This window comes from Pleurodeles waltl, chromosome 8 (genome assembly GCF_031143425.1).
Source record: "Pleurodeles waltl isolate 20211129_DDA chromosome 8, aPleWal1.hap1.20221129, whole genome shotgun sequence".
NCBI lineage: Eukaryota > Metazoa > Chordata > Amphibia > Caudata > Salamandridae > Pleurodeles > Pleurodeles waltl.
The window spans coordinates 1,176,522,643-1,176,535,571 of NC_090447.1; positions in this window are offsets into that span (position 1 = coordinate 1,176,522,643).

The following is a 12,929-nucleotide window of genomic DNA, read 5'->3' on the forward strand; positions in this document are numbered from 1 at the left end:
TCCACCACTACAAGGAACCCAGGCTAACCCACCACCCCAAGAACAGTAGGCACCTGGGGGCACTGGTAGTGGGCACACGGTTCAGGGGACAGAGGCCCAGGAACACAGGGGAACTGGGAGGGCTGCTGTGCGACAGGGAGAGGACAGGCCCAGGGAACCCACTCTCCACGAGGCCCTCTCCAACATCATGGGATCCTACCACCATTCCCAGGAGACGATGGCAACGGTACTGGCCAAGTTTCAGGAGACCCAGCGGCTGCAGGAGGAACAGTATTTGGGGTTCAGGGAGGAACTCAAATCCATCAATGCCACCCTGGGCACCATTGTAGGGGTGCTGAAGGAACTCGTGAACACCAGGAGGGACACTGAGGCACAACAAGGGGCCCCTGACACTAGCCTTGACGATGAACTGCCTACCACCTCCGCCGGCACTAGTGGACAGGAGGCACCGCCACAGGACCACAACACCAGCACCCCACCCCCTGCAGATGGAGAACCACCCTGCAAGCGGTCCCTGAGATCCAGGACAAAGACAGAGAACAATGCCAAGACCCCCCCAAGAAATAAAACCACCCTGATTGTTATCCTTCTGTCCCACTTTGTCACCCTGTCCATCCTTAAACTGCCCAGCTCCACTTCCTATGTCCCTTTAGACAATGCAACTGTGAAACTAATAGACTGGACTCTGCCATGGACATTCCTCCACCATCCCCCTGACCATTGTACAACACCCTCCACTATTTAGCACTTAAATAAACACCCTTAAATCACAAAACTTTCTGGAGTCAGTCTGTGCTTTCACAAATGTGTATTTGCAATAACTGAGGGAAATAGCAATGTCCATTTTATTGTTAACATACCTAAGTCACACAGCTCTAGTCCATGAGGTAACATAGCAGAGGTCACACAGTGGGTCCCACAACTGTGAAATCGAAAGGGAAAGTGACAAAGCAGGGTCCATACACTGGATGAAAGTGACAGACAGATGAGAGGTAGAACAAGTGTATCAGATGTAAGAGGCAGTGATGTCTTCTTACCTGTGTCTCATTGGAAGTATTGATGAATCACGATGTTTTTGTAGTCGATATCCTCTTCTTCTGCCTCCTCTTCTTCACTGTCCACAGGCTCCACAGCAGCCACAACACCTCCTTCAGGACCATCCTCCTGCAGAAAAGGCACCTGTCGTCGCAAAGCCAAGTTGTGCAGCATACAGCAGGCCACGATGATCTGGCACACCTTCTTTGGGTGAGTTGAATAGGGAACCACCTGTCATATGGAGGCACCTGAACCTGGCCTTCAGGAGGCTGAAGGTCCTCTCTATAACCCTCCTAGTTCGCCCATGTGCCTCATTGTAGCATTCCTCTGCCCTTGTCCTGGGATTCCTCACTGGGGTGAGTAGCCATGACAGGTTGGGGTAGCCAGAGTCACCTGCAAATGTCGAGGGACAACTGTTAGAGACACACTGACCCTTAGGGATAACCCCAGACCCAGACAAATATTCACACTGTATAGGGTCCATGTCCTCACCTAATAGCCGCACACAGTGCCTCTGGAGTTGCCCCATCACATAAGGGATGCTGCTATTCCTCAGAATGTAAGCGTCATGCACTGAGCCAGGAAACTTGGCATTCACATGGGAGCTGTACTGGTCGGCCAAACACACCATCTGCATATTCATCGAATGGTAACTCTTCCGGTTTCTGTACACCTGTTCACTCCTGCGGGGGGGGACCAAGGCCACATATGTCCCATCAATGGCACCTATGATGTTGGGGATATGTCTCAAAGCATAGAAGTCACCTTTCACTGTAGGCAAATCCTCCACCTGAGGGAAAACAATGTAGCTGCGCATGTGTTTCAGCAGGGCAGACAACACCCTGAACAACACGTTGGAGAACATAGGCTGGGACATCCCTGATGCTATGGCCACTGTAGTTTGAAAAGACCCACTTGCCAGGAAATGTAGTACTGACAGGACCTGCACCAGAGGGGGGATACCTGTGGGATGGCGGATAGCTGACATCAGGTCTGGCTCCAACTGGGCACACAGTTCATGGATTGTGTCACGGTCAAGTCTGTAGGTGACAATTACATGTCGCTCTTCCATTGTCGACAGGTCCACCAGAGGTCTGTACACCGGAGGATGCCGCCATCTCGTCACCTGCCCCAGCAGACGTGCTCTATGGATGAGAACAGCGAGCAGAGGGTGAGCCAACACTGAGGTACGAAATTAACAACTTTATTCCACACATTTGTCAATCCGCTATGTACCTGTCTTAGTGTGTATGCAAGGCCTAGATATGTGTGACGCAGTTATTATTAATGCCATGTGGCCCCCTGAAATGGCGGTTGCCTGACCTGTAAGGTGGGACAAGGGGATATGAGGTAACAGCGCTAGCATTGTACACCGTCGCAGTAGGCGATCGAAGACCGCAGCGCTGTCCTGCATTGGTTAACATTGGACCCTATGGGTCCCAGGAGCCAATGACGATGTACGCCGGCGGTGACGTTACGCACCACGGCGGACGTGACCGCCATTTTCTCTCTGTTCACTCACTTGATACCTGATCTTCGACAGGAGAGGACCTACACTGCAAGTGCTGCTGTGACCTCAGTCTGGAATCGACAATGGCTCAAGTGTCTGGGGAAAGGGCCCCTGCCTTCACATCGGAGGAGTTAGACAAACTAGTGGATGGGGTCCTCCCCCAGTACACGCTACTCTACGGTCCTCCAGACAAACAGGTGAGTACACTGTGAGCATGCTGTATGGGCAATGCCTGTTTGGAGTGGTATGGATGGGAGATTGGGGGGGGGAATGAGGCGTGCATGAAACGACGGTGAGTGTATGTGCGTCATGGCAAGGGTAGGAACGTGGGCCAATGACTGTGACGGTCCGGACGGTTATATCTTCTCCTTTTCCCCTGTACTATTCCTGTTGGTCAGCGCCCACCAGAAGAAGGATATTTGGCGTGCCATCGCCAAGGAAGTCCGGACCCTGGGGGTCCACCACAGACCGAGCACCCACTGCCGGAAAAGATGGGAGGACATTCGCCGCTGGAGCAAGAAGACGGTGGAGGCCCAGCTGGGGATGGCCTCCCAACGTGGGAGGAGTCCCCGTTGCACCATGACCACCCTGATGTTCCAGATGCTGGCAGTGGCGTATCCGGAGTTGGATGGGCGCTTGAGGGCATTACAGCAGCCACAAGGGGGTGAGTACAGTCACATTCATCTGATTCAGCGCGCATGGGAGGTGTCTGGGTGAGGGAGGTGGGCTATGGGTACCCCTAGGCCAGGGCGAGTTTTGTAGGCAAGGTCCCTTCGTAAAGCAGGCCATGTGGCACCCCACCCCACCAGTGTTCAGAGCCATCTACCCCTAGTCAGGCTCCTGTGACTTCCATGTGGGCAGCAATCGGGCATAGGCCTTGTACCCCATGGCCCTGTGATTAATTAAGGAACTCTAAGTGCATGGCGTAGTGCAGAGGGCTGCTGTGTCTGTAGTGTCCGCCAACAGTAGCGGTGTTGCATGCACTGAACATGTCTTTCTACTTTCTTTCCACCCCTTTTTGTGGTCTCCCTGTTCTTGTGAGCATTAGCATCATCATGTGGATGAGCAGTGCCACCAGAGCAGGAGGGAGCTGCATCCCACATGGCCCTGGAGGGCGACACTACGAACTCCGAATTCACCAGTGGGACAGAGGGCGAGGGGAGCTCCACGGCGGGGACAGGAGCTGAGACCAGCAACACTGACTCCTCCTCTGATGGGAGCTCCCTTGCGGTGGCAGGCCCCTCTGTGCCCACCGCATCTACAGGTACAACTGCCACCCCCCTACCAGCACCGACCTCCCAGCAGCCCCTCAGCGTGTGCCCCGTGGCCGCTCACCCAGGGGGGTGGGCATCTCCTTCGCCCCAGTCACCTCAGCCCCTGCCCCTGTCAGCCCTGCTGCCCTCAGTGAGGAGGCCATTGACCTCCTCAGATCCCTCACTGTTGGGCAGTCTACCATTCTGAATGCCATCCAGGGTGTAGAGAGGCAGTTGCAACAGACGAAGGCATACCTGGAGGGCATTCATTCTGGTCAGGCAGCTCAACAGCGAGCTTTTCAGACTCTGGCCTCAGCACTGATGGCAGCCATTGTCCCTGTGTCCAGCCTCCCCCCTCCAACTTCCTCCACCCAGCCCCATTCCCCAGTACCTCAGCCTATCCCAAGTACACCATCAGACCAGCATGCACACACCTCAACACACAAGGGTAGCTCTGGCAAACATAAGCACCACCCATCCCACAGGCACTCACACAAGAATCATACCAATGCACACATACCAACATCCACTGCCTCCACTGTGTCCCCCACCTCCCTCCCTGTCACGTCTCCACTCACACCTGCCTGCACTACATCTTCAGCCACTACGTCCATCACCAGCACGCCCATCACCACACACCGCTCACGTGCACTCACCACACACCGCTCAAGTGCACTCACCACCCCCACTACCATTCACACATTCCCTGTGTCCTCTACCAGTGTGTCTGTGAGCCCACCTCCCAAACTACACAAACGCAGTCACACACCCACCCAACAGCCACCCACCTCACGACAGCCTACAGCCCATGCACCTTCACCCAAAGTCAGCAAACGAACACCTCCTACAACCACTACCTCTTCCTCCACTCCCAACCCCCCTCCATCTACCCGTCCCAGTGTGTCCCAAAAACGTTTCCTCTTAAATGTTGACCTCTTCCCTACACCTGCCCCACCCCTTCCATCTCCTAGGGCACGCCTTTCCAGGTCCCAACCCAGCACCTCAGCCACCACATCACCGGGAAGAGTGGTGCCAGCAGTAACCGACTTCTGGAGTGAGCCAAGCAGCAGGGCAGCCAGTGTGCCAAGGAGCCAGGCCAAGGACAGTCCCCCACCTCAGAAACATAAGAAGTTGGCCGCAGCCCAGAGCGAGAAGGGCAAAACACCTGCCACCAAGGGCTCCCCAGGACTACAGTTGGCAGTGGCAAGACAGCTGTGCCACCATCCAAGGTGGGGAAGGGGCAGAGAAAGAAAGGGAAGTCGCCGCCAACCTGTACGGCGGACAAGACCGCCACCGGCACCGTCACATGCACCTCCGCCACCAGCACCACTTCCCCGGACACCGCCACCACCAGCACCGCTGCCCAGGACACCGCCGCCACCAGCACTGCTGCCCAGGACACCGCCGCCACCAGCACGCTCACTGAGCCACTCACCAGCATCGCTGGCCAATGAGCGCCGCAAGCACCGCCTCTACTAAGGCCGCCACAAGCACCGCCAGCGGCCACGCCACATCATGTGCCAGTGGCACCACCGCAGACATGGCTGCCATCCCCAGTGGTCAGTCATACGAAGCTTGTGGTCAGTTCCAGGGGCCTGGACAGCTTCCATGTAGGCCCACCCTCAGTGGAGTGTCACATCCACTACCTCAGTCCTTGGCAGGATGAAGCACTCTGGGCACCAAGCCCCCTCCAGAACCAGTGGAGAAAGGCATCCACTACCTCAGTCCTTGGCAGGATGAAGCACTCTGGGCTCAAAGCCCTCTCCAGAACCAGTGGAGTATCACATCCACTACCTCAGTCCTTGGCAGGATGAAGCACTCTGGGCACCAAGCCCCCTCCAGAACCAGTGGAGAAAGGCATCCACTACCTCAGTCCTTGGCAGGATGAAGCACTCTGGGCACAAAGCCCCCTCCAGAACCAGTGGAGAACTGTTATCCACTTGAGAGACTGTGGCTTTGCACTCCCCAGGATGCAGCAGTGGGCAAACCACCCACTGGAGAGACTTGGAGACTGTGGCTTTGCACTCCCCAGAATGCAGCAGTGGGCAAACCACCCACTGGAGAGACATGAGAGACTGTGGCTTTGCACTCCCCAGGATGCAGCAGTGGACAAGCTACCCACTGTAAAGACTTGAGAGACTGTGGCTTTGCACTCCCCAGGATATAGCCCTGGAGAGACTTGAGAGACTATGGCTTTGCACTCCCCAGGATGCAGCAGTGGGCAAACCACCCACTGTAAAGACTTGAGAGACTGTGGCTTTGCACTCCCCTGGATAAAGCAGTGGGCAAACCACCCACTGGAGAGACTTGAGAGACTGTGGCTTTGCACTCCTCAGGATGCAGCAGTGGGCAAACCACCCACTGTAAAGACTTGAGAGACTGTGGCTTTGCTCTTCCCAGGATATAGCAGTGGGCAAACCACCCACTGGAGAGACTTGAGAGACTGTGGCTTTGCACTCCCCAGGATGCAGCAGTGGGCAAACCATCCACTGGAGAGACTTGAGAGACTGTGGCTTTGCACTCCCCAGGATGCAGCACTGGGCAAACCACCCACTGTAAAGACTTGAGAGACTGTGGCTTTGCACTCCACAGGATGCAGCAGTGGGCAAACCACCCACTGGAGAGACTTGAGAGACTGTGGCTTTGCGCTCCCCAGGATGCAGCAGTGGGCAAACCACCCACTGTAAAGACTTGAGTGACTGTGGCTTTGCGCTCCCAGGATAAAGCACTGGGCAAACCACCCACTTTAGAGACTTGAGAGACTGTGGCTTTGCACTCCCAGGATGCAGCAGTGGGCAAACCACCCACTGGAGAGACTTGAGAGACTATGGTTTTGCGCTCCCCAGGATAAAGCAGTGGGCAAACCACCCACTGGAGAGACTTGAGAGACTGTGTCTTTGCACTCCCCAGGATAAAGCAGTGGGCAAACCACCCACTGTAAAGACTTGTGAGACTGTGTCTTTGCACTCCCCAGGATACATCAATGGGCATGGTGCCCCCTCGTGGAGCTGGCGTTGTGCACTCATCCGCCTGAGGTGCCTGTTTTATTTCGATCTGATGCCCCTGCAGTGTTCTCTCCGTTTTGATCGGGTATCTTGCGTGGGCCTCGCCCATGCATTTTGGGCCCAGTGGTCCACGGACTATGTAGGTGCAGTACATGGACTTGAATTCTTGCTGTATATATTTGTTAATAGTGTATATATATTTTTGAGTAATGGATTTTTATTGATTACAATCGTTCAACTAATTTCCTTTTGTCCTTGCGTTCTTCCAGGGGGCTTGGGGGGTGTAAATGTAATGTATCAACATGTATTTGTGTGTGTGTTGTAGTGGGTGAGGGTGGGGGTTTTGTGTGTTGTGTGTGTGTGTCACTCTCTTTTCCCTCCTCCCTCCCCTGTGTCGTAGGTGCAGTACTCACCATGGTTGTCGCCTCCGGCGTTCATGCTCCTGGTAGAGGAGCAGGAAGACAATGGCAGGTAGAATTTGGAGTTCCGGCTCCATGGCGTCCTGGTTCCTCGTGGGGTGTGTAGAGGTGAGCATTTTCCCTTCCAAGTCCTGTTTCCGCCGTGTTTTTGATCGCGGTGAATCCGCCCCGGAAAAGGTGGCGGATTGGCCTCTCATGATACTGTGGGCGGTACATTGTCTTCCGCCTGTCTGTTGGCGGTGACCTCCACGCTGTTTGTTTGTGCCGCCGTGGCAGTCGGAGTGTTAAAGTGGCTGTCTATGTTGGCGGTTTCCGCCACGGTTGTGATTCCATTTTATTTACCGCCGGCCTGTTGGCGGTTTTACCGCCGCTTTAACACTGACCGCCAGGGTTGTAATGATGGCCTTAATCTAGTTTAGTAGTTCATGGTAAGTGCTACTTTATTTATTAGATAGCAAGATGTACATAAATGGCATACTAGTGTTTTGGTATTCACCATGTATGGTGTAAATCTGTGTGAATGGTTTGGGGCACATTTCAAATGTCTCATCCATCATCCATGTTGGTCACTGGCTTAGTTTTAATAGGTTATCTGCTGTAGTAAATCTTGTAATTTGTTTTTCACTGTTACATTTGCCATGAAGGGGGAATTGATCACAATTATGTTTAGTGTTCAGAAATGTGGGTATCTTTGTAACTTATTGAGGCAGAAGGAGTATCACTAGTAGCTTTTTAGTGTTGTTTTATTAGTTTGTGCTATTATGCGTATTAAGGTGGATATAGCGGGTTGCTGGCCTGTGATGTGTTCAGGTACTTTAGGGAGTATATATTTTAATATTTTAGTAGTGGGCTTTTGAGAACTAGTGATTGCTTCTCTTAAATCTTTTACTATAATACCTTACTTTGATTTTGGTGACATTTGTAAGGCAGTTATGTTCTCTCGCATTAGAGTAATGGTTTGTATTTTACCTATTAATACTCTGGGTTCTTGTACTTTCTTGGCTATAAGCATTGCCTTTGTAAGAGAGTAATTGTTTCCCTTTCTGTGATGTGATACATCTTGCTCTTTCTATCATTGCGTCTGAAAGCAGTTTAATAATATAATAAATTAGATTTAAATAATTGTAATTTTCATTTAAAATGTACATATAGAATTATGACAATCATTTTCTATTTTATACTTGCATATGTGTTCTTGATGGTAATTGCAGTCCTTTTCTATGTTTTCTATTGTGGGTTTTATAGTGTGGATCAAAAAGTTGATTTAGTTTTATTTTAAAAGATGTTTGTTGGTAGTTAGTATGGTCCGGGTGCATTTAGTTTTATTTCAGTGATTAGGCTCAACTTCCTATTTGGAATTGTTTAACCTACTTACTTTTTATGTGCCTTTTCCGGGTATTTGCTTGCTGGAGTTTTGTTTAAATAAATATTTTACTTATTTTAGAAGGTAGTTGTATGTATTCTTCCACTTCTGTTTTCTGTAGCAAATCTGGCAGAGTATCATCATCTTGCAGTTTTTGTAAGTAAGTAAGTAAGTAATCTTGCTTAAGTTAATTAAAGCAATTACTAAAGAGATAAAAAAGCAAAAATGAAAGAAACACTTTATAAACTGCAAAAACATTCAATTCCTTTATATGATACAATTTAAGAATCATTTTAGCTGCAAGTGACTTAACAGATGCCTAATCAATGACATGTAGCCCAAATATTTAATTACAACGTATAACTCTAAAGTGGCTCAATGCATAGAGACAGTGTTTGAATAAATCAATTCTGTAGATTGGATACAGTATTTTTATGCTCTCCTCTATAATAGGGCACTGTCCCTCATTTTAAAACGTTAGCTAAAACTCAAAGACACCCCTTAAGATACATGTGTTACAACTTGAATAACCAATACTTATAATTGAAACCCAATAGGTGAATTAAAAACTATAAAAATGCATAGCATTCAAACATGTGATGCAAAATTAATAGCTAAGTAATGATCTATTCATTAATTAATGTAATAATAAATACTCTCAATATCCACTAAAAACCAGAGCATTATTCATCCCTGTCCCTTTTTTTCGCTTACAGGGATCTATCACTCAGTTGCTTAATTGGCTGCTGCACATATTTCAGGTAGCGAGCTGACAATTGTGAAAAATTCCCAGATTGGCAGGTTTTAGTAGCTTTAGGTGTGATAAGTGATCACATTTTGGCCCTCACTACGAGTTTGGCAGTCCTGTGACCGTCATGTTTGTGGTGGCGGTCCGATAGCCAACAGCTGGCGGAGAAGACTGACAAATTATGAGTCTGGCGGTGGTGCACACAGAAAACCTTCAAAGCACTGCAGACACCGCCAGGCAGGACAGACCACAGCAGTTGATTGTAGGCACCAACAGTTTGGTGGAGACCATGTTTCCGCCTGACCCATTACATGGTTGCACACTGCCAATATAACTGCTGCGGTCGAACCACCACGGAACTCCAGGTGGAAAAGAACAGTATAAAAGAAGACACTCACCTGCAGGAAGCCACACACATCCAGAGCCACCATGGAGCAACAACTAAACATCATCCTGCTGCTCGTGCTCGTAGAAAGACAATGGAATCATAACATACGAGGAAGACAACAACTGTAAGTACACACACTCACCTGTTACATTTGTCAGTTGTAATAAATTATACAGTTACATAACATACCATAGGGCGGGTGGTGTGAGGGTTGCACTCACACGCAGCAGTACAGTGACAGCGATACACACACTCACATACTGCAACAAGGATACCCACACATACATAGCACCCACATTGCAGCCAGCACACCGCATGTCTATACCACACAGTTACGCACAGCAACCCAGCACAGGCACAGGCCCAGGCTCACAAATTGACATACAACATACAAACTCATTACAACTGCACAAATATAAACACATGTGACACACTCACAACCAACACTGGCCAGGGACTCTACACATATACAATACAATGTACAACGATCTGTGATGGAACACACAAAATAACACCATCATACAACCTAACAATCGTCACACACATCAAACACACAAAGCACATCAAACCTATAATGCCATGCCCAATACACACACACTCAAACCGTTCAAACACACAAAGCCACACAGCACAACAACAAACACATATCACCACAAACACAACACAATATCATGACAAAAACATTTCAACTACATACACATACCGATCACACAACACACACCCTATCCTCGGGGGACAATAACACTGCACACAACCTCACATACTGCTCAAACAACATATGAAGCACAAACAGCACACACACACAGATACTGGCACACAACCAATGTCAGCCAGAAACAACTCAAACCTAGGAAAGGAAATGCAGGACAAAAATGTAACCAATAACACCAACAACTGGTTGGATTTAATTGGGGGAAATTGGTAATGAATATGCATGTACAAGGCCATAGGCCAGTTCATAGTCCTCAATAGCAAAGGCACAAAATGGTGCCCCTACTTGACTCTTGGCTGCCATGTAACCTCCACAGGTCGTGGCATCAAGGGAGCAGGCAGGTACCTCAGGGATTCTTGAGGGTGGTGGGGGCGGGAGGGTTCAGGCTTGGGAGGGGGGCTTTAGGCTTTGCTTTTTGAGGGGTTGGATCTTTTTTTGGGAGGGGTGGACTTCTTTTTGGTGGGGGAGGAGCAGGAGTTCTGGCAGGGGGTTAGGTAAGGCCTTGGAGGTTGAAGGGATGGCTTGGGGAGGGTAACAGATCTTTTAGTGGTGCCGGGGGGATGAGTAGGGAAAAGGTCAAGCTCACAAAGGAAAGCTTTCTTGTACACACAGGACGGTCATCAGAAGCGGGTTTTGGTGTGGAGGGTGAGGGAGTGGTTGTTTGATGTTTATGTGTGGATGACTTGGGTACGTGGTTGTGGGAGGTGTGCTTGTGGGTGGTGGGTGTATGTTGGGTGGGTGAGCGAGGGCATTTATGTGTCTTGGGCTGAGTGGGGTGGAGGTGCTGGGAGATGACTTGGTGGGTAGGTGGCTGTCTGTTGGGTAGGTGACTGCAGGTATGGTGGATGCGCTGCATGCAGGCATGCCAGTGGTTGTGGTATCTGTGGGTGTGGTGACTGAGGTGGATGTCTGCGGGTCTGATGGGGTGCTGTCTACAGGTAAGATAGGTGTGCGGGCTGAATCAGTGAATGTTGGTGTCATGTCTGCAGGTGTGTCAGGTGTTGTGCCTGTAATGCTGGGGGTGGTGCGGGTGTCAGGGCAGGTCATGACTTTTACTGTGTCTGCAGGTGGATGTTGTTTGTGTGCATGCCGGTGGTGTGTCCTGTTGTGCTTATGTTTGTGTGAATTTCCCTTGTCTGTGGAGGTGGATGAATGCAAGTCTGTTTGTGGGCTTTGGCTGGGCCGGGTAAGGGGGGGATTTGGACTGTGAAGAGGAAGGGGGAGGGGGTACGGTAGACAAGGGTTGACTGGCTGCCATCAGTGTGAAGGTCAGAACCTGAAAAGATCTCTGTAAGCCAGCCAGTGCACCGTGAGTGCCCTCCAGGAATGCATTGCTCTGTTGGATTTGACTTGCCAGTCCCTGGATAGCATTCACAGTGGTCATCTGACCCAGAAAGATCGACCTCAGGAGGTCTATAGCCTCCTCACTGAGGGAAGCAGGGCTAGCAGGGGCTGGGGCAAAGGTGCCTGTGGCAAAGGAGATGCCCACCCTCTTGGATGAGCGGGCACGGCCAACTGGGTGGTGAGCAACAGGGAGGACGGTGATAGAACAGGGGGTGTTGGACAGAGATGGTACTGGGATGGTCCCAGATGGGTCCGCCACCACTAGGGAATGGCCACTGGAGGAGGATTTGGAAGAAGATGAGGTAGATGGGGTCTCTCCTGTGGCACTCCACTTGTTCTCCGGGCCACTGGGTCCCTCAAAGTCTCTGGTGTCATGACTGGAGGTCTCGTGGCCAGACGCTTCCCCACTCGGCTGTGCCCCATCACCTTTGGCTGCCGGTTCTGATGCTAAAACCAAAAAAGTGAAATAGGGTCATCACATTCTCATGACAATACTTTCATCATACATTACACATAAGTCCCATAACATCCTGTTCACTAACACCCCAAGAAGTGCCAGTAAAGTGCCAACACCATGTCACAACAAAATACAATGTATACCACTCAAAATCAACATTGTAACACACCAGCAAAGCTGGCTGACAGACACCTACAATACCATGATTTAAATGGATCAGTCACACTGACCATACCATGACAACGGTAGTTGTGCTACTTGATACAGGTTCCCTATCCAGGACAACATAGTCAAGCAGCAATCAAGCAATAGTTCATATATGTGAAATAGCTTACCACAAATCTAAAACACATACTTAACACACAAATACTTTATCCTGATCTCATATTCCAGGCAATGCCACATATTGTTAAATAAAGGCAAGCATGCCTTGTGCAAACAAGCCATACTTTCCTCATTTCGCATAGTTACTACGCTAGACTATGGACACATGCCAACATGTAACACTACAAATCGGCACACCTGCCAAATTTTAGTCAAGGGGTTAGAACAGGTCATACAAACACGCACCATTTGTGACGTGCAAAGGGGTGACAATACAAGGTGGACCAAGGCATATATGAAAATGGTCTCCGGAAAACTAACAATATCAGTCATGTTAAGACCACGTAATTTCAGAACAATGACCCACAAAC